Source organism: Parus major, chromosome 2 (assembly GCF_001522545.3).
Source record: "Parus major isolate Abel chromosome 2, Parus_major1.1, whole genome shotgun sequence".
NCBI lineage: Eukaryota > Metazoa > Chordata > Aves > Passeriformes > Paridae > Parus > Parus major.
In genome coordinates this window covers 86,293,466-86,318,893 of record NC_031769.1, presented here as the reverse complement: position 1 = coordinate 86,318,893, position 25,428 = coordinate 86,293,466, and positions in this window count along the sequence as shown.

The following is a 25,428-nucleotide window of genomic DNA, read 5'->3' as shown; positions in this document are numbered from 1 at the left end:
AAGGGCAGTGCATAGAGGTGAGCTGTTGCTGATGCCCTTACTGAGTACCACAGCAACACACCCTCAGCTGTGCAATGTGCTGTGCTTGACTGTCAAGCTCATCTTGGAGGTGTCTCACCCTGGTGTGTTATCCTGGTCACCGACTGTCTTCTCCAAGCCTCTCTTGTGGTGTCATCTTGGGAAAATGGGGAGCAGTGATGTCCAGCACCACAGTGGAATGCCCACAGGGAGTGACACTATTGGATGCCAGACACTTGGTCTTCTCCTGAGCACCATTCTCAAAATGCTAAACTGTTTGATCTGTCACATTGCTCAGTCTGCAGACAGCATGATGACCTTTCCACTAATGACAGCTTCAAAGCTGAAAAAGCTGCTCTCCATGAGTTCTATGTTGCCAGTGTTGCTAATATACCTAGGCCATTCCCACACCATTGTACTTATTGAACATGGAGTCCAATTTTAGGAATCCTCCCTGGTGCCAAGCAGCAGATCTTTGTGCTACCCAGGGCATGTGGTGAGAGGGAAATTTTTCTATGTCAGAGGACAAGGTTAGAAGTGATGGCAAGGCAGCTCAGCCCTGAATTAATGAAAGTGCACTTGATTGCTTGATCTGCAGCCAAGTTACTCCCAGCCGGACGCAAAAGTGAGGCCTAGAATTGGCACATGTCACTGAAGGAAGTTCATCTGCAAGCTGAGGATTGTAGATGGGAAAATAAACTAACGAAAAAAACCTGTCCCTGGACATCTCTCTCTTTTTTTGCCACCTCTTTTTCTCTTTCCTTCCATATAGAACTTGAAATTGGCAAATTCCAATGGAAACAGCAAGCCACTCTTCAACCAGAGCCCTGAAAGTGTATGACACACTACTGTACACTTAGCTTTTCCCATTCTTACTATGCAAATTGGCTTCTTTCTTTTGCTTTGGGTAGTTTCATCTTCATTTTGTCCCAGGAGAGACAGCTGAGTCTTGCATTATGAATACATTAGCTGTATCCTTTTCCCTCTTTGTGTCAGTTTTGTCTCTTCGTCACCATATTCCCCAACTCCATTCCAGGATTTAACATACTCTCAGTTATTATTAAAAAAATCTCATTCTGCAAGTGCTGAGATTATTCTCCCTCTATCTGTAGTTCCAGAAAAGATGTGCTCTAAAGGCTGGACTGTTTTCAAAGTGATACATCCCCGTTCTGGGACAGAGGGTTGCAGTAAGAAACATTCCAACCTGCCTTGTGGGAATGGTTTTTCTTTAGACCTTGCATTCAGACATCAGAAGGCAGGAATTAAAACTCTTCTAAGCTGTGTTTCCCCCAGGCTGGAGCACAGGGAACAGTGCCAAAAAGCAGATTACATCATATATGTAGAGGATCAGGACCACACCATGCATCCCAGGGGTACGGTCGGTTCCTTTTACACAGTCCTCTTGCTCAGGGTTACGGCCAAGGTGCAGCCAGCAAGTTTGGTGTTGGTAGTCTTGCATGGTACCTCCAGAGTAATCTGGGGTCTTAAATATATTTGTCAGGCTACTACAAGTGCTAGTTATTAGAGTGTTAGCTATGTGGCCACAATTCCTTCAGCTTCTCCTTTGTCTTGAGCAGGCAGTTTACCAGCTAATCTACCCCTGATGCCATTGTGAATTGATTGCCTGTTGAGACTTCATATGCAGAGAAGGAAACAGACTCCAAAATGCTCCAGGACCTGTATTCTGTGTCGTGCTTAAGTTGGATTTTGGTTGCTCTGTGCTTTTTACAACAAATAGATTAGAGGCATTTGCAGTTGTACATCTCCTCTGTTATAGTTTCTATGTTCCTGCCTTCCATGTGCTGTAGGGAGAGGAGGAGGAGGAGGGGAAGGATGAGCAGAGGAACTGCTCTTAGCAGCACTAAGGAGCACAGCAATGTCAGTGCCAGCAGGCAGAGAGGGGCCGACATGCAGAGACCAATTTAGCCATGCTGAGCCAAAGGCTCACTTCAGCTGAAGATACAAACTTTGCTTCCCAATAAGTACCTTTGCCTTATGCTTTCATAACTGCTAGATAAGGGTACTCCAGCAGAACCATTAAAACCAGGGAGGTTTATGACTTTCAGCAGGATCATACACAGCTTTGACTTAAAATATATCCTTTGTCTGTGATCTTAAAATGGGTTATATTCTTGAGAAGAGATACACTACCTTGTCTTTTTTTTTTTTTTAAACGTATTGAAATTGATAAACAGAGGCACTCAGACAGCTTTGGGGCTAAATCCCTTCATAAGAAGAGGAATGTGGTACTCAGATAAATGGCTTAAACAAAGAACTGCCATTATCTTGCCCATAAGGTTTCAATAAGGATTCTCTACATCATTTCAAACTGTAAGGGTTATGTAGGAAAGGTATATCTCTATGGTACTAGTAAAATACTGACTGCAGCCTAAAGAAGACCTGCATATGAACACTGATTTAAAGAGAGCCAGTACCATAGCAGACATGTTTTTTAAAATTGGGCTGCATTTGCTTTAGCAGGTGCAGCAGTAATAGAGCCTTGAGGGTTCTGCTTGCTTGATTTGTACTACGTTTTTTCTGCTGGGAAGGTACTTATAAGGGAGTTGGGACCTACAGTATTATTGTGATGGTTTATAAAAATTATTTTTATTTGACAGATTAACTCAGATATCATTCTGCTCACTGAGTCCTCTGTTCTTTTGGTAGAGTCGTGTAAGCCAACTGACTGAAATTTCATGTGAGCTATGTGTGCATGTCTTGTTTTTTCCATTGCTTTCATCAAACCATCTGTGTTTGACCAGTGGAATCAATATTCTTCATGCAAAGCAAAGTTATATGCCAAAGAAATATATTCATTATATTGAGTCTGGTGAACCTTCCATTAAATATGCAATCTTGCCATGAATTTGCGAAGATTATTGCATCTTTACCAAAAATACAGAATTTCAAACCATGCTTTCAAGTCCTATTAGGAATTATGAGAGAATAACATGCATGTGGGATTTTTTCCTGTAATTGTTGTAATTTCATGTCTAAGAAAAAGGGGTTCTATTTTTTCTGGACACACATTTTTCTTATTTAAGGGACAAAAGACATATTATCAGTATTTAATTTATTCACTCATATATTCTAAAAAACCCCATTAATACTTATCTCTCCACATTTCCCCTGAAACAACTGGGTTATAGAACATTTAATAGCTTTATCTTCTTTAGTTAATTCCTTGTGATTTAGATAATTCCCAGTCTGACAGTGCCTTGAACTTTTTACAGCACTCCTCATTGGATGATCCCAGAGTTCTTTAGAAGCAAGTATAAATACAACTTCACATTACCTTGAGTAAAAAAAGGGAAAGTAAGAAAAATTTGCATGTGGGGGGAAACAAGTGACAAAAGCCGAGAAAAAGGCTGAGTACATAATGTCTTTTTTTCCTCCATCTTCAATAGTAAGGTCATTGTTCTCTGGATACACAGCCCCCTGAGCTGGGAGATGAATGGAGAGCAGAATGAAGCATAATCCAAGGAGAAATGATCAGTTACCTGTCATGAGACTTAGACACTCACAAGCCTATGGGGCCAGATAGGATTCACCTGATGATACGGAGGGAGCCAGCAGATGTGCTCACTGAGCCACTTTCCATCATTTACCATCAGTCCTGGCTAATTGGTGAAGTCCCAGCTGACAGGATGTGAGAAAATGTGACAGCCTTCCGCAAGGGGGTTCAAAGCAGAATTCAGGGAACTCCAAACCTATCAGCCTGGGGAAGATCATGGAGCAGATAATACTGGGTGCCATCGCGTGACACACACAAGACAGCCAGAGGATGAGGTCCAGCCCACGAGGATTTATGAAAGGGATGTCCTGCTTGACCAACCTGGTCTCCTTCTATGATAAATTGACCTACCTAGTGGATGAGGGAAAGGTTATGGATTTTTTTACCTGGACTTTATTAAAGCCTTTGACACAATTTCCCACTGCATGTCCTGGAGAAGCTGTCTGTCCATGACTTGGACAGGTGCACTGTTCACTGGGTTAAAAACTGTCTGGATGACCGGGCCCAGAGAGCGGTGGTGACTGGTGAGACATCAGGGGGTCACCAGTGCTGTTCCCCAGGACTCATATTGGGCCTGGTCTTGTTTAACACCTTTATCCACGATCTGGATAAGGGGATCAAATGCATCCTCAGGCAATTTGCAGATATCTCCAAACTGGGCAGGAGTGTTAATCTGCCAGAGCGTAGAAAGCCTCTGCAGAGGGATCTGGACAGGCTGGGTCAATGGAACCAGGCCAGTGGTGTGAGGCCCACTAAGGCAAATGCTGCTGGGCTCTGCCCTTGGGTCACAATAAACCCAGGCAGTGCTACAGGCTGGGGACAGAGTGGCTGGAATGCTGCCTAGAGGAAAAGGGGCTGGGGGTGCTGGTGACAGCAGCTGAACATGAGACAGCTGTGCCCAGGTGGCCAAGAAGGCCAATGGCATCCTGGCCTGTACCAGCAATGGTGTGGCCAGTGGGAGCAGGGCACTTAAGCCCCTGTACTCAGCAGTGTACTCAGAGGCTGCATTTGGAATTCTTTGTTCAGTTTTGGCTTAGTGTGTCCAGAGAAGGGCAATGAAGCTGGAGAAGGGTCTGGAGCACAAGTCCAATGAGGAGCACTTGAGTGACCTGGAATTGCTTAATCTGGAGGAAAAGGAAGCTCAGGAGGGCTCTCTACAACTCTACAACAACAACATGAAAGGAGGTTGTGGTGAAATGGGGTTTGGTCTCTTCTCCCAGGTACCAAAGGACAGGAGGAGAGAAAATGCTCTCAAATTGTACTAGAAGAAGTTTAAATTGGATATTAGGGAAAAATTTCTGCACTGAAAGGGTTTACAGGCTTTGGCACAGGCTGCCTAGGGAAGCGATTGAGTCAAAATCCCTGGAGGTATGTAAAAGACATGTCGATATGGCACTGAGAGACATGGTTTAGCATCATGTGCTTGATTTGTGGTCAAACTCACTGATTTTAAATGTGGTTTCCAATCTAAGTGACCATATGATTCTATGAAAAATTGTATCTGTCCAAGATCAGGAAGCCAAGGGGCTTGTTCAGTTCTGCTCTGCAGACTTCAGCCATTCAAGTCTACAAAGAGATGTTCTCTTCTCTTGAGTACATTATCTTCTTTCTTTGCTTCCATTAATGGTATTTTTCAACCTAGTCACTCCATCTTTTGAGATAAAGCAGGCTTTGGAGAGCTTCTAACATGAACCTGCCTCTGCAGTCTGATTAATCAAGCTTTGAGATTTTGAGTGAGAAGTTATGCAGTGCAAGCTTCTGCTACATGGAGCTGGTAACCAAACTTTCCATCTCCTGCAATCACTTGCAGAAAAGCCTCACAGCAGGTTGGGGTTTTCTTCACAAAATTTGCTAGTTTGGTAAATTAGCTGGCTACATAGGGTGGCAAACCAGCAAACCATAAGGAGATGTATTCACATGAATCTATCATATTAATTAGCCAAAAAAGGGAATCAGATCAGAAGCAGGTGTGGATTTTCTGCACCTGATAGTTAAACACTCATGAACCAAAAATCTCTGAACACTGTGCTATGTGTGCATCTCTGAGTCTGAGACCTGAGCTTGGGCCTCTCCTCAGGTGTGATTTTCACCCTTCTGAACAGAATACTTGAAACATTACTTAGAGACAAGCAAGGTTCTGGAGATTTCCCTCTTCTGAAGTATGGAGATCTGTAGGCCACCAGCAATAATGCTTGGTTGTGCTGGACATTGAGACACATCCTGAACAGGAAGGTAAAAGGGAGGTTTGGTGATGCCAGCTCACTGCAGAATGGCAGTAGTGATTCTTCTCCCAAGTTCACTGATCAAGCATTTGTAAATGAAACTGGAATCTTAACACAAACATACCTTAAAATGAAACTGGCTTTTGAGTTGGAAACCAGTGCACTGGGATGCAACATGACACACCTGTTTAAAGTTAAATCCAAGTCAAATTGCTTGTCCGTGATTGCTAATGGTCCAGTTTATAGTCCAAACCGTACATAAAGATAATTATCCCTGCTTTCCTGATTCCAAACCAAGCCAGAATTGGAAAGAGTGAAATAAGAGCATGTAGTGATATCCAGGAGTCCACATTTATTGGGCAAATCTAAGAACAAGCCTCAGGATGCCAAGTTATTTTTGACAAGCCACTATGTGTTGGTGACTCAAGGCAGGCAGTCCTTTCAGATCAGTATCAAAAAAGAAGTGAAAGCTGATTTATTTGTCAGGTAACAGAAAACTCTGTTGGATACTGGACTGTAGTCTCTGCCTAGTTTCATAGTTGTGCCCTCTTAAATCAGCAGTACGTGGTGAATTAACATTTTAGGAATTCACAGAGGAATAATTAAAATGCTAATGTTTTTGGTAATAATCTACATAAAATCTTTATAACAAGTTTGGTGGATTAGGCAGGCCAGGAATATTAAAAAGACTCAAATAAGTTCCTTTTCTTCAGGAAAAGATGTCTCTAATATCAGTGCTATGGCAAATGAGTCTTTATAATCACCAGCAATAAATCAGTGAAGGACATCAAATTAGCAAAATTTCAGCAGAAGGGCAGCTGTTTGTTTTTTTTTTTCTTACAGCCATCTTCATTGGATAGAATTGCAAGGAAAGGAGAGGTAGCACAGTGTGAATGGTATAAATTGTACAAATCCTGAAGCGGGAGATGCTCTTCTTCTTCTGCGAGGACCACTGCCAGAAAGTTAGAGGGTATCTTCAGCCAGGCCTGGAGGTGATGTTTTCTCTCCAATGTCTTCACAGGGTGGATTTAGCCTGAATCAGGAGTCATTGTCTCTGGAAGTGAGATCCTCTCTCCCGTGTTGCACTATTTGGTTACAACTCAGAGCCACAGCACCAGAAGGACAGAGGAAACTCACAGTGCTTAGGGTACACAGACTTCTAAAGTCTACAAACCAGGAGTACTTGTGAACATGAGCTGTGGAGAAGTATGTAGCTGCAAGGGGAAAAACCTGAAAATATTTCACTAGAATTAAGTAACATTGTCCCAGGAGCTCACCCAAGAGTAAGGATATGTACATATTATAAAGAAACAAAATGTATTTCCCTGCTCTAAGTGCTCACCTTGCAACATCCAATGTAATGTATTTACCCCCTACGCAGAAAGGGGGATGTTAAAAGCAGTGACAAGCTGCTGTTCACTCCTCCAGAGAGAGATGAATATTTCCAACCTAGTTTTGTAAATCAAAATCATCCAGGCATAGTCCTAACTACATTTGCCCATGTCTCAGTGGTAATCCAGCCAAGCCTCCAACCTCCTTCGGGTTTACATAGGGGGAAGGTCCCCAGGGATAAGCTACAGGGACTGCAAATGAAACAGGCTTGAAATCCTTAGAGGGAAAGCTTTGTAACAATGCAAATCTTTTCATAATGATAGGTGTTGCTTTCCTACTCAATACATGTTTATTTAAAAAATTTACACAGTCAGATGCCGTAAATATAAATCTCTGTTTTAGTGCTCATTTAATAAAAAATAAACCAGTGGAGATATTCCACTGGGAAAGCTAGGGTATGTTTTTCAAGATCCCTAAAGCCAAGAAATTCTCATCTGCTTCATTTAAGAAGTAATAGTTATTTGTATTTGCTCGTGGAGGCAGAGGCACCAAATCAGAAGGGATTTAGGAGGACTCCATCTTCCAGGACTCAGGGGGATTCTGCATATGTTGCTCATAATAAACTCAAATTCAGCACTTTTTAAGTGTTGTTTTGTGTTGTTTTCTGGCTTCACCCTGCCTTGACTGAGACACAGCTATCTTTGCAAATGGCACTTTGGGTTCTGTGCCAGGGAACAGTAATGGTAATGACAGGTCTCATTGCAAAGGCACGGTAAGGTTAATAAAAAAGCAGATGACGAGTTCCTAAACTCTTTTTAAGCTGAATTGTGTGTATGAGGCTGCTGAGTGGCTGTTTGGCATTATGGGTGTTAATGACAGTGAAGGTCAGCAAGGGAGAATAAGCTGATACTCTCCATAAAGAGAGAATACTGTGTTAGAGCCATGCAATGGCAATGCCCTACCTCTTTCCACCTACCACTCAGTTAAGCTGGATTTCAGCTGTTGACAACACTAAGTAAAACCAATGGCAATATGTATTGGGTGCAGGTGGCAAGGTGTTACCAGCACAGAAGCCTATCTATTAACTGTTCAAAACCTTCCTAAAAACATGGTAAGAAACAGCCAGTGACTGCCCTGTGCTTGCACATCAGCCAGTGATGGGCACATCATGGACAGCTCAACTCTTTGCACTGCTTGGGGTGGGACGATCAGTTGTGAAGGAGAGAAGCTGAGTCTAAGAAAAAGTAGGATATAGATAGGCAGAAAGGGTTGCTTTGGTATTTTTTTCCTTTGTTTCTCACTACTCAAATCTATTTTAATTGGCAATAAATTAGCTTAATTATCCCCAGGTTTCTTTGCCTGTGATGGCAGCTGGCAAGCAATCTCCTTGTATTTACTTCAACCTCCCAGCATTTTCATAATTTTTTCTCCCCTGACCCTGTTGAGAAGGAGGAGCAAGAGAGTCACTGGGTGGATGCTTGGCTGCTGGCAAAAGTTAACATAAATGACAACCAAGTGGTTTGTTTACTGGGTCCCTTCTCATCCCAGTCTTATACCTGACACTGTTTGCCTCCCTAGTCTATACTTCATGTTCTACTCTTGTCTCACTGCCGGTTCTTCAGCACCACTTCCTCTGAGCTAGGAGGAATTGGATTTCTCAGAAGTGTATGGGGAGGCGGAATAATCTGCTCTGCCTGTGGCAAGGGTGGGATTTAGGAAGGGCCTGTGAAAACTGACACATAATGGGGTGGAGAGAAAATGATGCAGTATACACATCAGCTAGGGGAGATGTTTTCTATGTGTCTGGCACAAAGGTAAGTGCCTGCTATCAGGTTACTTCTGTTCCACATCCCTGTTTACTTGGTAGCATAGCTGATGTACAGTCAAGTCGTATTCGGACAGTGACATATCTTGTGTGTAAATACTTATTATAGTAGGGAGGAGTATATGTGTTTAAAAAAATATATGGGAAGGAGGATAATTTTGACACAGCTGCTTATCTGCTTGGTATCACCATCAAATATAATTGGTAACACCAAAGATTATTTTTAGAAATCACACAGAACACATTGCTTTCATACAGACTTATCCAGTTTTTATGTTTGGTATCCCTGGGTATATTTATTCCATTGATTCCACATTACAGTGCATTTGCACATGGTACACCTAATCTTTTTTTCCCTGAAAGGTCTTTATTATTAGCAATAGCTTCCTGTAAGGTATCATGTTTCTGTGTGCTAGTTCTCTGATTGCCTTTGCCAGTATAGCGTTTATTAAGACAGAAAATCAAGACATACTCTGAGATAATTATATTAAGTAAAAGGCAGGCCCATTTCCCTGAGAGGACCTTTTTGGAAAGAGTTTATTGCTGGAAATTTAGAAACAGTTTTTAATCTATAAGCTGTTAGCTGCTTTGCGTCTCCTGCTGTCTCCTCCCATTACTTTGACATACATCCTAGAATTTCTGCTGCAGAGAAAAGTGAGAACCAGATTATATGTCCAGGTAATTTATTGTGAAAGTTTGTAGTTGTGTAGATAGTTGCTCTTTGAGTGCAAATTGCTTGCCAGAATCAGCTCCTGACCATCATCACTTGAGTATGGTGTGTTTTTAAGAATGTTTACCTTGCAAATAAATGTTTGTATTGGGTAAATCTATGACATGATAAGGGTAACACTGGGATCATCTAGGAAGGGAAGAGGAATAGGACAAAGATTGGGTATTTTCCCCAAGGAATGATTAATTTTACTATTAGAGAGAGGGGTTAGAGAAGGGTTAGCATATTGTGTTTCTATCTGCTAAATCAAAAAATGTGTGAGGCACATCCACCAGTATGTGGGCACCAAGGTATTTTCTTCTCTTCCTTTGCATCTTAGCATAGATGTTGTATGATTAAGAGTTAGTGACATACAAATTACAAAGCTGACTAGATGGTTAGGCTAGGTAAGTAATTAAGTGATTGAGCCATGTTCAGTGTTGTATCCTGCCAAATTCACTTGACAGGTACTATAAAAATACCCTCTCTTACAAATAATCTGGCATTGTGAAGTGCTTCCACCTCTGACTGAGCTGTGCACGTTTACTTCTCTACCTACATCTATGGAGAACTGAAGTGAATGGTGTTTCATCTGCCACGGAGTCTTTCCCACTCTATTTGGGAATACTCTGTTTAACATTGGATCTCCCTGTCCCTAGCTAAGGGTTTCTAGGTTTCCACCTATGGAGCTGGAGTCTACACAAGTGCAGCATAAGTTATGTGCTGGCTTTTTGTACAGGTGATTTTTCAGACAGGTGAATGCCTCTTTGTTACACATGCTGTCTTTCATCCTACCACCCGCTGCAAATGCAAGCATCTGGATCACTCAAATTGAAACTTTCAGCAGACTCATATGAGAAAAAAAAAAAGAGGAGGGTTGGAGAAAAATACAAATTATGATATACTTATTGGAGTGACCCAAAGCCTTGATCACACTGATGGGCCAAAGTCACTTCTGTGGGTAATTCTTATACTATACAGTAGAGGTGTGAATTTTATCTGTTGCATAGAATTGGAAATAATTGGCAAATTACTTTTATTTTTTTCTTTGAAAAATGAAAATCATGCATTACAAATAATCATGCCATCTTAATTCCTTGTTATTCTTATTTTAGCAATGATTATTTGGAATGTTTATTTGAGACATTTTTATTTACTGACTTTCTCTGAGCAGAGAAGACCAACTCTATCATTGGTGCTTTATCATCTTTCCTCATGGCTTAAAGATGGGCTGAAAAGCAGTCTGAGGCTCCTACGGGCATTGAAGTTCTGTGTCAGGATCATAATTCATGGCAGAAGAGCTCTTTGTAGGCCAGATCTATTCACAAGCGTAAATACAAATTATTTGCCAAATAAAATGCTTAAACAATCAAGGCTGGTGTAAGGCATCTCACCACACTGGAATGGCAGGCACCACTTTCAGAGCTGATGAAGAATCCAGCTGATTCCCACAGTACAGGGAGGCTGAAACTTTAAATATGCCTCCAGATGGCACCTGTGTGTGAGCTGAGACACTTTACCCAGCTGGACGTGCCTCCCAGCCCTGGAACAAACAGATGGAAAATAGAGTTGAACTGTGAACCTGAGCCCTGTGTCTCTTCTCAAAGTAGTCCATGTTCAGGTTCTTCTCACAATTTCACTTTCTCCACTGGTAAATAAAGCAAAGCATGGAAGCCTAAAAGTTGCCCAACTCTCCATATATCTTTGTCAACATCTAATAGTCAGGAAAACCTTAAAATCATAAGAAACTTGCTGGAATGACCATTTTAAATAAACAGCCATCATTGTTGCTTACTAAAAATAATTTGCATCTCAAGAAATGAAAAGTAAGCTTTCAGTTTATGGATGAGTTTTTTTTAAATTAAGCATTTCATATAATTCCAGGAATCCAAGATCCATTTTCTTTTCCTCATTCAAGTTCTAATCAATACTTGCAGAGACAGCACTGTGTTATTTGTGTTTGGATAGATGTGAGTGCATCCTCCTTAACTAATGGACTCGAAGGTTTTATATTGTTTTATTTAAATGTGCTATTAGGGGTTATAATGAAGTTAGCAAGGCAAAGAACTTTGGACTTTCCCAAAGTATGAGGAAAGGGCTTGATTGCCTCTGGAGAGTGAATCTTCTGTTGCAACTTGTGGAAACACCAGGATTCAGGATAGAAGTAGAGCACAGAAGGGTTTATTTGTAATATTTGTCTTAAGCAAATTGGAAGATACCTCTAATTTAATTTGGAACTTCCTGAAGTGAGTGTCTAGCCTAGCCAAATTCTCTCTCCTACAGTTGGTGGTAGTTTCATTTAACAGTTCTTCCTTCTGGTCTCAAGCAGCTGACAGTGCCTGTCTTTGTGGAGCACAGAGAGGATATATGGACTATAGGGATCAGGGCAAGTAACTTAGGGTTCGGTGCTGATGTTTCAAACATCTGTAAGTCCAAGTGGAAAACCAAAAATGACAGACAGGCTTCTGAAGCAAAATTACTGGAAACAAACATACTTTAGGTAGCACAGAAAGCATTGCCTACTTCTTACATTGGAAGTAAGTTCTGGAAAGAAAGAAAAAAGTAGCTGAGCATAGTGCAGATTACAAGGTTTGGCTCCATTCTCCACACAGATCCTGCATCATTTTAGGTATTACAAACTACCTGTTCCTCAGCTGTTTCCCCAGATGTGTGGGGGTCTCCTGTGAGGTTTGAGTCATATCCTGATAGTCCTAATAGATGGATAGCCCCATCTCTATCCAAGATGCTCTGTACTATCCAAAAAGGCAATAGGAGCCCGTGTTTAAGCAATTGAAATATCTCTGCTGCATATTCTGTCAGAAAACTACCCCTTTTCCAATAGCTGCAGTTCTGAGAGTTTGCAGTGTAGAACAGGAGGAGACACACCAACTGTGTTTGAAACACACACCCAGATGAGTCTTACAAATGACAGGCCATGGAGTATTTTGAAAGTTTCTATTATTCCAGCTCTTCAAGGAAGATGAAAACCTTTTTATTTTATTATTTTTTTTTTTTTTTAGACACAGGGAGCTTCTCTTTAGTTTCTGTGTCAATAGGAGATTTCTCCACAATAGAAATTGAAATGCCAGATATAGCTGCACTTTGTACTCATGTTTAGTAAGGAATATAGGCTGCCAAGTGGAACTGTACTTAACAGTGTGCATCAGCTAGAAAAAGCCATATTGCAGCAGGATGCTGAAAATGTGATACAGTGAACAAAAAATATGGGAAACCACATACCTCCACCACCCCTCTTAACACACTGTCCTTTTTGATCAGTGATAGTCAATCCCCAGATATTCTGAAACCTCCAAAATATAAAAGAAGCAACAAGTGATATCATCCTTTGAAAAAATTGAAAATAGGCTCTGTTTTCCTTTCTCAAATGCAAGAAAAAGAAGTGGTGGTTTCTTTTTCCAGGTTATGCCTTTTGTAGCTTGTCCTTTCTGAAAGCAAATTTGCTTACAATATTTTATAGGCAAACTCTGCCTCAATGCAGACCTCAGAGGGTCATGATCAGCAAAACAGAATCCAGCTGGAGGTGTCAGTGGTGTTTCCCAGGGATCAATTTTGGCTCCAGTCTTATTCAAGTTGTTTATCAATGACCTGGACAAAGGGATAGAATGTACCCTGAGCACATTTGCTGATGGTACAAAACTCAGGGGAGTGGCTGATACACCTGAAGGCTGTGCTGCCATTCAGGACCTTGACAGGCTGGAGAGTTGGGTGAAGAGAAACCTGATGAGGTTCAATAAGGGCCAGTGCAGGGCCCTGCACTTGGGGAGGAAAAACCCCAGTCCTAGCACAGGCTGGGCTGTGACCTACTGGAGAGCAGCTCTGCAGAACAGGACCTGGGAGTCTTGCTGCATGGCAAGTTGACAATGAGCCAGCAGTGCCCTGGTGGCCAGGAGGGCCAGTGGGATCCTGGGGTGCATTGGGAAGAGTGTGGCCAGCAGGTCAAGGGAGGTGATCCTGCTCCTCTGCTCGGCCCTGGTGAGGCCACATCTGGAGTGCTGTGACCAGTTCTGGGCTCCTCAGCACAAGACAAGGGGGGAATAGAGAGGGTCCAGTGAAGGCCCCAGAGCCAATGAGGGATCTGGAGCATCTCCCTAAAGAGGTGAGACTAAGGGAGCTGGGGATGTTTAGTCTGGTCAAAAGAAGACTGATATGGGATCTTATTAATACATATAAATATCTTAAAGGTAGCTGTCAAGAGGATGGTAACAGACATTTTTGGTGGTGTCCAGTGACTGGATGATGAGCAATGGCCATAGACTAAAACACAAACATAAGGAAAAACTGCTCTACATTGAAGGTAGCAGAGCACTGGAACAGGCTTCCCAGGGAGGTCATGTAGTCCCCCTCTTTAAAGGCATTGAAAAGTCACATGGACATATTCCTGTGTAACCTGCTCTAGGTGACCCTGCCTTAGCAGGGGGATTGGACTGGGTGACCTCCAGAGATCCCTTCAAACCCTACCAATTCAGTGATACTGTGATTTCAAAGAAAAGAAGTTCACAATAAGTGACATAAGGAATTGAGAGAAGGATAAAAGGAAAACATGTATTATGAGACAGCTAAAATTGGAGAAAGAAGCAGCTCTGGAAGTTCACACCTGTACCAGTACACAAACACAGACACAGGTTCCTGATCTGACGAGATATCAGCAACAGAAGCAAACAGAAAGCTTCAGAGACTTGCTAGCAAAACTACAGGCATTGTTAAAAAAAGAAAACAAAACCAGACCTGCTATTTATAGCATTTATCAAAAAGTGCAAGGCTATGCAGGCTTGTCTTATAAAGATTGCCCTAAAATTAAAAAAGTTTCTGAAATAGGAAAGGCATACTAGGTGACATCTACTGGTCCATTGTCTGTGAAAGTAAGAACCGCATGGCTTTTCCTTATCCATCAGCTTTGAAGAGGCTGCTTCTCCAGGGTCTCATCTGCCTTCCTCCTGCATGTCATTCACAACCAGCACCAATGGAGACACAGAGATGACACTGCAGAGGTATCTGCGTCCTCCTGCTCATTCACAGTAACTCGTGTCACAGTACCAATGAATGTCACGGCTGCCTGTGAGGAACACACCGCAGCTCCCCTGCCCTGCAGCTGAGGTGTTCTTCAGGGCTGAGCGGCAAATTGCTGCAGTTCCTCATACCAGTCACTTGGGAGCATAAGTGCACATAAACACAAAGACGGTGCTAAATCTGTTGGGTTGTAGGTGTTTCCAGTGTGTATTAGCTGGATGGTGAAAGGAAGATGAATTTTACATTTCTGAAAGGAGTGAGCCAAACCACAGATCCACTTGACCCAGCACTCTGACTTGGGGTCCAGACATAGATTAGTGCTTAACAACTTGCCAATTGCTAATCACTCTCCAATGTCTTCTCACTGTTTTTTTTTTTTTCATTTTGTTTTCATTTAACCATGTGTCAAAGCACTGAAGCAGCTTGTTGCTCTGCTACGATTGCCAGCTGCTCAAGCATATATGGCACAAAAGCAGTTTTGGTGCTTGGATAGGAAAATATTGTTGGCTGTATTGGATACCAGCAGATGGCAATTTCCCTCTTTCTGTCATCACATAACACATTTCCAGTGAGTTGTTTCAGCCAAAAATGAAAACCAATCATGTGCTTTAAGTAACCTGAGTTTGTTTTGACCAAACTTGACTCTCTTTTCCTGTGCTCCTTACATCCTTACATCATTTCAGTTCCCAAGGAACTGGACGTGGCTTCAGCCCCCTCTAAGCACAGGTTATCTGAGGACAATATCAACAACCACCTGGCAATACCATGGTCACATGTAGCTCCCTGCGAATTTGCACTGTTTCTCTGTGCTTGCTTCAGTCTCTCCTTCAGTTTGGTGAAAAAAACCTTCTTATGTTATTTATTCCTTCAGTGAGCCGCATTGTCTGCATGTCCTGTGCTGAGTCAGAAAACAGCAATATATAAGGTGACAGTACATGGGAGGCAGTGCTAAAGGGCCATGATGTTTGCCAAGTAGAGAATTACAATGATGGAAAGAGAAGGGATGTCATCCCCGTGTGCACATAACAAAACCTTTTGTTGCATGACCACAGTTTTATCCCCAGGAAACTGTAACTGGCACACAAAGCAGATAGTACCTGGTTTATGGATAAACATAAATTTTTTATTGCTTTTATTGTTTAATAGGCTATTTACCAAGTGCTGTACACGAAATGAGTTATTCTTTGTTTTGTGGGCCTTTATGCAGCACTTGACAAACATTTTTATTTGCCTTGCTCCTTTGGTCAGAGAGGGACCATCCTGATGGATGCACTTTGGCAGTAGTGACTCCACAGTTCATGGTTATCAAAAAAGAATTTGGCTTGTCTTCTTCTGCAGAGAAACCAGCCCTTGAGGACTTCATTCAGGATCTGTGGCCTTGAGATGGACTGGGACAGAAGGGACTGTTCCCCCTGCTGCATAGCTTGCTTTGCAGGTTTCCCACAAACTGGTTTTTAATCACAGATTAAGAGCTGTATTTTAAAAGCAGCAGTTCCACAGAACGGTCCATCCTGGAGCTGAGATTTTTGAAAAACACACAAGACATGATAGAGACAAATCAGCAATATGATATAGAAGTGAGGTAAGGAAGTAGAATACTTTTAAATTTCTTTGGTGATTTCAGTATTAGCATAGACAAGCTTTGGTATTTCACTTTAAAACTTCAATCCTTTTATTTGTTACCAAATTCTAGGAGGTCTATTATATCATGTCTTAGGTTTTTAAAATATGAATGGGAAAATGTGAGGCTGTTTCTCTTCCCCCTCACCACTGCTGAGGGATAAAACAAGGCCCTACTCACTTACATGACTCATTCAAATCCATGTGCCACAGCACTGGGCCTTAAACACAATGTCTTTGGTCTAAGTTAGTAACTGAAGCCAAGGAAATGCCTCTCTGGGAGGGTGTAGGGTCCTTAGAGCTTTTCAAGTGGGTAGTCTTGCACTAGGTCAGCAGTAGGGTAGGACACCCAGCAGCGAGGCAGCAGCACAGCAGCCCCTGGTTCACAGCTGGATACCTGTGAAACTTGCTGCACAGGGCCTGCCCATGCTGGTCACTGAAGTAAGTGAAATCCTACAGACTAGGAGCTATGAGGTCTGAGGAGTGGCACAACTGATAAGTCACTCAGAAATGCCATTACATGTTATTTTCCCTCATTTCCTTCATTCAAGTAATTTTCTTTTCTCTCTCATTTAATGTTGACTAGAATAAAGAAAATCATTCTGTAAACATTTTGTCATGTCAGACTTCAGCTTTTGCCCTAAATTTAAGTTCTAGTAAATTTTTTCATGACTGGTATGATTTGAAGCCAGTATTTTCTGTCTGTAAGAAGGATTTTTTTCTTCAAAAAAAGTTTTATAATTTTTCTTCTCTTTTATCCCTCTCTACACACAGCTCTTTTCCAGTCACCCTGACAACGGCAAGGCTAAATACCGAGTATCAAAAGGCAGCCTTTTCCATATTGCACTGTGAAAAGTCCTCTCATGTAGCCAGATTGATTACTGTCAGGCTGATTATTGCCTGATGACCATATTGTTCTGTGTCTAAAAAAAAAATACAAGTATTCTTCTATGGGCTTTCCCCTTTTTGACTCCACTCAGGACACAGTTGTCATTGATGATATGTTAGCATTGAAGGGATCTAACTTGTCAAGATTTATACTTTAAAACCATTGGATTTTTCTGAGGTTTTAGCTAGATTAATATTTTTTTACTTTCTGGCATGTGGTCCTTAATTATTCCTTCCTTTCCCTTTTTCCATATGCTATGGATACATGTGGCAACTTAAGGCAAGAAAACTTTTGTTGACAATCCATGCTGTATTTCCCACAAGCAAAAAATGTCAATCCAGACCTTGAGAACTGAACCCATCTGTTTGATGTATGATCAGGTCATTGTTTTTAATCTGTGACAGAGCATCCACCCAAATATGAGTAAAATAGGAGTCAGGCAGTTGGATTTCTATAAATAAAAACCATCTACAGTAATGGCAAATATTCAGTATCACTATATTGCTATTTTATGTCTGTATATGCTTAAAATAACAAGGCTCTCAAAACTCTAAACATTATACAACACCAGCAACAAGAACAGGATTTTGGGAAGTTTCCTTGCTGAATATTATAAGTAATACAAGAAAAAGTGAGGAATAATTTCCTATTCAATTTAATTTATTTCTTTAACTCAGTTGTTTATGTGACGAAAAATAGATGCTATCAATGCATAGGAATGCGGCCAAACATGCATTTAATTGCCAAAGAAGAGAAGGTTGTCTGTTTCTAGGGGAACATTATAAATGTTTGCATGAGATCAAATAATGGGCTTTAACATCTGTTTTACATTATAAGTATATGTGTGCAAACACACACCCTCCTCTATTGTTTTTCACAGCCTTTTTTAAAAGGTATCTGAGTATTCACTTCTAGAGAATTTTCTCTGTTTTCTAGAGAAAGGCCACTTCTTTAGAAAACTTTGTCCCATTGGATTTCCAGAGATTTGGGTATGAATCCCCCTGGTCTCAGAAGCATCATCCTGAATCTCCTGGGAAGCAGAGGTGCCAGCCTGTGAATCATTAAAGTTGGTGGACATAAAGTGCACCCTGCTGGGGTGGAGGTGCACCCTGTCACGCCAGACAGCACAACAGAAAGGTTTCACAGGATCCCAGATCCTGGGACACGGGCCTATTCCTGCACAAAGAATGACATCTTCTTCACCTCCGATGGCATCCCCAAATCTCTGACCCTGTCCTGCCACCAGGACACCCTGTGACACAGGCAGGAGACAGGATGGTGGCAATTAAGAACAAGCAGGCCCTGTGAAGCTGTGGACCATCATCTGCTGGAGCCCCCTGAGGGTCTGGCCACCTTTCCATTGCAGCAGCACCCCGTATTCAGGCCACAACCTTTTTAATGGCAGTGGTGTGGGGAGGGACAGACGTCTCCCCATGTTCCTCTCTGACTAACCCCAGGCGGCTGACGTAGGTTTGGCGACTGAGGAGTGGCGGCTGACTCACCGTGGTGCTGGGAGCATTGAGGGAAACATGCCAGGGACAACTCAGGGTGATGGATTTTGGACCCAGCAGCCTTTCCCTGTCCCTCCAACAGTAAACCTCAGCAGCACGTCTCAGCCAGCCGGAGTGGTTTTATTACTGGTACTTATATTTTTAGAGTTTGTTCCATGACAAAGCAGCAAGTCCTAACCCCCACAAACAATGCATGATTAATATCCCAGGCTGGGAAGACTGCAATAAAATTACTGCATTTTCGGTTTGAAGATCCCAATTTAGTGAGTGCAGTACATGCCACTGAGATCCCTGGTATTCCCATCTGGACTGAGTCAGGATAACAGATTCACAGAATATTTATTCTGGAAGAGAACCACAAGGATATCAAATGCAGTTCTGGAGTGAATGGCCCATATGGGGATCAAACCCACAACACTGGCATTGTCAGCACCATGCTCTAACCAACTGAGCTAAGCAACAAACTCCTGAGAGAGAAAATAAAAGTTGAAGAAGTTTGATAAGGATTAATCAACTAAAATGAAAAACAACTGGAAAGGAGGTTTTTATGTTGTAACACACTTGCACACCAGCTTTTTCCACTGTTCTCTTAGGGTCCTGATGGAACTGCTGATACAGCTACACACAAAATTAGGCAAGACTAGACTTTTGTACATATACTAGAACAGAGATCTGATCAAGCCTTAAGTTTCTTTTTTATTCAAAACACAGCCCATTTCTTTAGCTCTCCCCTCAGCATTTCAGTCTCTTAAACAAAACAGATTGCTGTTGTTGTATTTGTAAAACCCAGGCAGTTTCCCGTGTTTCTTGCTCACTTTGGCAGGCGTGTACATGCTACAGCATGACCTTAGTACAAGCCTTTCCTGCTGTGTTAGGGCACAGGGTTATGTGTGTCTCCCTGGGGCTATGGAACACAAATGTCTTGTAGGGGACCAATACAGACTTTTCTGTATCCTTATAATATAAACATATTTGATGATTTTCATAGCTGAGCAAAAGATCAAGAAGTGTGTCTTCTCAAGGACCTACAGCTCTTCATGTCCCCTCAAAAAAATTAAGATGAAACTTCACCCTGGAAAATGAGATTGAAGGTGAACAGAGTAAGATGATTTTCTGATTCCACAAAGAAAATCTTACATGTATTATGCATTCCCTAAGCACCAAATGTGTAGCTTTGACAGTTTTCTGTTATAATTTTAGTTCAGTTCTTCTGCTTTATCTTATAATGGTGAGGGTATCTTCATTTGTTTATTTAAATAATCACTGAAACCTGTACTGAGCAAAAAAATTAATGCCTATATTCACATTCTGTTATAATAATTCTCTTTTTTATTTTTCTGTGAAAACTGTAAACAAAAGCTGACACAGCATTAATAAGTTACTGTCAGTGTAATTAATATGAAGAAGATACATGTTTCCCAAAGGAATGCCTAATCCTTTTCATTTCTGTTTATCACAGCAGCTTACTAGTAAGCAAAACTGTGTTTATTTTGCTTCATGTAACCTATGCACTGCTATTTCCAAAACAGGGCTCACTCTACAAAGTCTTGCTACCATAGCTACCAAGCTACCCATACTTACAGCAAGAGCTGTGCCCTCTTCTTGTTTGCTTCTGCAGGGGGTAGTTAATCGATGTGAGCACAAAGGAGCAAAGCCCCTGTATCTTACATGACTGAAAGAATAAACATTTTTTTATGGTGGTAGATCACTTAAATAAATGAGAATAGTATCAAGATGCTTTATGATTTTATTAGTAATTGCATATAAGTTTGAAACATAGGAATGTCTAACCACAGCAATCAGTGTGATTATAGCTGGATGTTGCTGTCCTGGTGTAGGCCATGGCTTTTTGTGCAGTTAAATAAAAACTGTGTGGTTGGAAAAGGGTTTTTTTTTAACAACCTGAGGACTTTGATCCTGGTGCAAGAATTCTGGAGTCGGTAACAGATGCCAGTCAAACCAAGCTTTTGCCTCATTAGAGATAAGGAAGCTTAAGCAGCAGGGCTGTGAGGAGCCCTTCAGGCACCCGTGGGTGCAAGGGTGGGTAATCAGTGCTCATGTGACTTGATACTCAGCTGCAGCCTCTGTTAGCAACCTCTGAATCAGATGTGCCTTCAATTTCCCTCCATTCAAGGGGCTAAGGATGAGAAAATTTAATGGAAAATGAAGGGTGCTTATCAGGTCATGGGATAATGGTGTTACTTATAAACACTGAAGCAGACACAGAAAGTTTAACAGCAATATATTATAGAAAAATTTAAATGCAGACTGCTTAGACAGATATATTTTTTAATATAGAAAAGTCACTTTTATCAAAAAAATTGATCTGTCCACCAGTCATTCTAGATATATTCAAAATGCAATTGTAAATATATTACATTGAGATAGTGTCTGGTATTACCGAAAAGCAATACAGGGCACAGAGCCAGTGAATTGCAGGGTTTTTATGAGGATGCAGTGCCTGTAACTAATGGATGGTCAAAGCTTTTGAAATGCTGTTCTACCCAGAGGAGAATCACTCTCAGCCTGACTGGGGAGTCAACAGTTTCATCTCTACTAATTTCATACCACAAAATCATCATGGTTATCTGGTGATGGTCTTCATTCAGGTCTTTCATTTAGATTCTGCTATGTTGACATCAGTGATTTTAAAATGATACACATTAACTAGTAGTGCTCCAATATGTCCCATTCCAAAAGCCTGAAAGTAACAGTGATGTAATGGCTGCTCATAAACTTGATTCTGCACCTGTTAAAACCCTCAGGAAAGTAAGTGCCCTGGCAGTACTAGCAGTAGACAGAGGAAACCAGAGCCTGTGACATCCTGAGCAAGCACTGTGTATCTTCTTATGGCTGCACACTGAAACCTCAACTCACCCCACGGCTATCAATCTACCAGGAAAACAGTCAGAAGCCAGAATACTACAAAACAGCTTCTGTTAGGTGACGAATTTTTTATCTTTCCAACCTGTCACATGCTGTCCATGTTTATTTCTAATAATTATTCCATCCACTGTCCCAAACATGATTCATTAAGGTTAACGATTCTTCTGTCTTCATGCATCAGTCATTCTAAGCTGCATTAGTTCAACTCCAGTGTATTTAAGGACTTATCATTAATTAAATACAGCTTATACTGAGATTTATAAATGTAAAATACTATCTGAAGACATTAATAATTGTCAGATCCTTCTTGAAATTATACAAGTACATCCATATTTTTCCCCATCTGCCATCCTTGGTGGGAATACAATTTCTCTATCAAATTTTATCTGTAGAGAGATGGATGTGGGTCCTCCACATCAATTTGTTTCAGACACCAGTGTTCAGTTCAAGCTCTGTGTTGAACCATATAATCCGCTTCTCTGCCTGATACTCCCTTTCTGTACCTATGTTCAGACATAGTCTGCATCATCTCAGGAGCTAAGGTTTAGTCCTCAGCTTCCTGGAAACACAAAGTTCCCTTTATCAGGGACTCAGTGTTTTCTGTGCTGTAATTGTGGCTTCAGATGTGATTTTGCCACATCTTGCAGGGCAAAATCACATCTGAAGAGGCAGTATGGGGCAATTCAGCTTCTTCTACAGCTCATTTGCAAATATTCAGTCAGTCCAAACGTCTTGCTTGGACTGTATTTTGCATACATTTCCCTGCTAGTGAAAAAGAGCAAAGATAACTGCAACAGAGAACTCCCTCAGGGAAGAAGTAGTGGTGGAGAAGAGATCAAACCAAAAGCTTATTTCTAGATAATTTCCATACTTCAGCCACAAGGTCTGCTCTTGAGGCTGTCTGCGATGAGGCACACACACCTTTGGCTTAAGTGATATTTGTGGAGGAGCATAGCACTCTATTCCAAAGCCTTTGTGATTCCTGTGGAGCTCTTGTTTCAGGCAATATTACTGCAAGGTTGAAGGAGCCAGTGTTGGGCGAGTCAGAGCTGCAGAATTTCACAAGTGACTTCGACTGAAGGTAAGTTTTCAAATTTTCTTGTCAAAAAATGCAACACTTAGAAAAAATTCAGGTCTTCAAGAAGAATGTTTCATCCAGGGAACACTTAATCTTGCTGTGGGCTATCAGGACATACCCCATGTCCAGTCCTTTTCCTGCTCATATTGTCCTCTGAACACTTGCAGCAGACTTACTCCAGGGAAGACACCTCCACATACAAGGCCTTAATGGGAGATAAGTTTGCAAAGGACTAACTAGCACTAAAAACTAGGAAAAAAAAAAAAAGATGTTCTCATATTTGGTTTTTCCGCTATTTTGGTTCCAAATCTTATTCCATCATGTGTTCATAATTTGTTCTGACAGTTGATGACCAGTTAAGAGTAGTAAAGTTTCCTCCTCACTTGAGCAGAGTTTGGTGGAACTTTGCTTCTATGTTCAGTATCAAAATTTCTCAAGTATCAGACTGCTGATCTCTGTCAACCATTAAAGATTGACCCAAATTTTGTCTGCAGTCTGCAGTAGAATGGTAGACATCATCTAGTCATCAACTAGTATTGAAATAAATCCCCAGTGTTTGATATCAGATAAAAATGTAATAAGTGATAAATTGATTCCATTTACAGGATGTATAAAACCAGTTTGATCATAGGATTATTAAATATTAAACTGTGACATTTGCCACTCTTGCACATTTTAGGTGTATGTGCTTGTTTCAATCAGGAATGGGCAGATTCACTTGCTAAGAAGGAAAAAAAAATGCCTTCTCTTGCTGTATATGGCATGAAACATAAAATATATTTGCTTCTATTTTCTGCGCTGCTAGAACCTGAACATGAACTTTTGATTTGTTGTTCAACTAAAGAATAAGTATCTTTTTTGTTTATAGACATCCTATTCTTTACTTAATTCAATAAAAGCCACAGACTTTAAAATTCAAGCATTCTGTGACAGTTAAAATGAAGGTAAATAGTCATTTTGAGTAGTTCATTTCAAACCCACTCTTAATGAGCCAAATACTGTTAGCAGCCCTTATACTGATTTTTGCTTATTTGAATTTTATTCTCGCACTGTTGAAATATTACATATATTCAGTGGAACAAATAAACTTTTAATGAAATCTAAAGCCTCCATAGATCTTCTGAAACAATATTCAAGCACATTTAGCTTCACATTGCCACAGCTAAAACTTATACCTGAATGGGAGCAGATGATGAGACAACAGAGAAATACAATTGCCGCCACTGAGAAAGTATTTAAGCTACAAATACTGTAAGTGAAATAGTTTTGACAGATAGGAAAAATAAAATGTGGATCTACCACCAGGAAAGATAAAATATGCAGTAAAAAACATTTTGAGAATACAGAAATTTAATAAACAAGTTTTAATATGGTTTATTTTCACTTTTTTTTTTTTTTTTTAAAATTACAGACTTGGTTATGATTTAGCTTCCAGGCTATTGTTCTTCAAAATCCAGACAAACCACTTCACAGTATTTTATAATAAATATGTCTGGGAAAAGTCTTCTGTGAAAGTCAGTTTAAAAATATTCTGCAGAGAGTATATTTGTTTTGGTGGTTGTAACTCATCATTTCTCAAAGCCCTGAAGAATTCATTAGCACTTTTTTAGCTAGTACTTTTTATCTTTCAGCAGTTAATTTCTTTGTGACATAGGTACATGTGTTTGCAGGAGTGTGCAGAGGATAAATTATATGCACCAAAATACTTTAAAAAGAGAAAGAAAAAGTTAATCAATAGAAATGTTCAATAGAAATGAAAAATTAATCCCACCTTTCTTAAAAATGTGCAATGAAACCCAAATAAATTTGCATGTAGAAATATGTTTTATCCCTTTTTTTTTGCTTTATAACACCACTTTATAACACATCTTCTTTCTTTCTACAGAAATCTTTTTCAAGTCTCATTGCTTGATTTTTATCCACATATTTGTTTGGTGAATCCCATCCAATCTTCATCTGATCTCCATGCTCTACCCCACTCTTGTCTTGGTTCAGGGACATCAGTCCTCATTTCCTGTATACCTCCTATTGCTCCTGTCCAACAGTAAATATCTTTCTTACATCTGTCATTGTTTCTGTCCTAGGATTTCATCCCTGCAGATTATTTCTCATTATATTCTTCCTGCTTGTCAAAACATTACCCAGTGGCTCCTGATGCTCCTGCCCCATCTCTTTCAGCTTCTCTTCCTCTCCCACTTCTGTGACCAGGCAGCCCCACAGCTGTTGTGTCTTGACTTCTTCTACAAGTCTACCACATGTCCCATGTTCACCTAAATAACAATTTTTTCTGCCAGGATTGTCCAGGATGCATGGAGAGCTTGGAGCTTGCCCAAAGAAGACATGGGGAACATAATGGAAAGCAAGATTTTACAATTGGTCTTGTGGAACAGCCTTTGCAACAGGAAATGGGGCAGTATTTGTATATTTATACATTAATTTTTATAAATATTTTACCATAATGTTTTGATTACTTGCATTTTCTTGCTGCTTGGAATAACATCACACAACTCACTGTAAGTATGCTCACTGGTTAAAAAAGAGGTGGATGTTTTTGAAAGGATTTGAAATGCAGGTTGAGCACATAGGTATGTACGCACAAATATGTGCATGTGTTTAGGTTAATCCTGAGTTATTATCTTAAAAAAGAATTCAGTGGTTTAGATGTAAGTTTTTATGATTCATTCCCTGGCTCTTTTATTTATTCATGTAGTTTTACTCTACACCCTTAAGCTATCACAGATATTTTATATGACAGTATTTAATTGTGTTCATCCACCAGAAATGCTGATTGAAAAT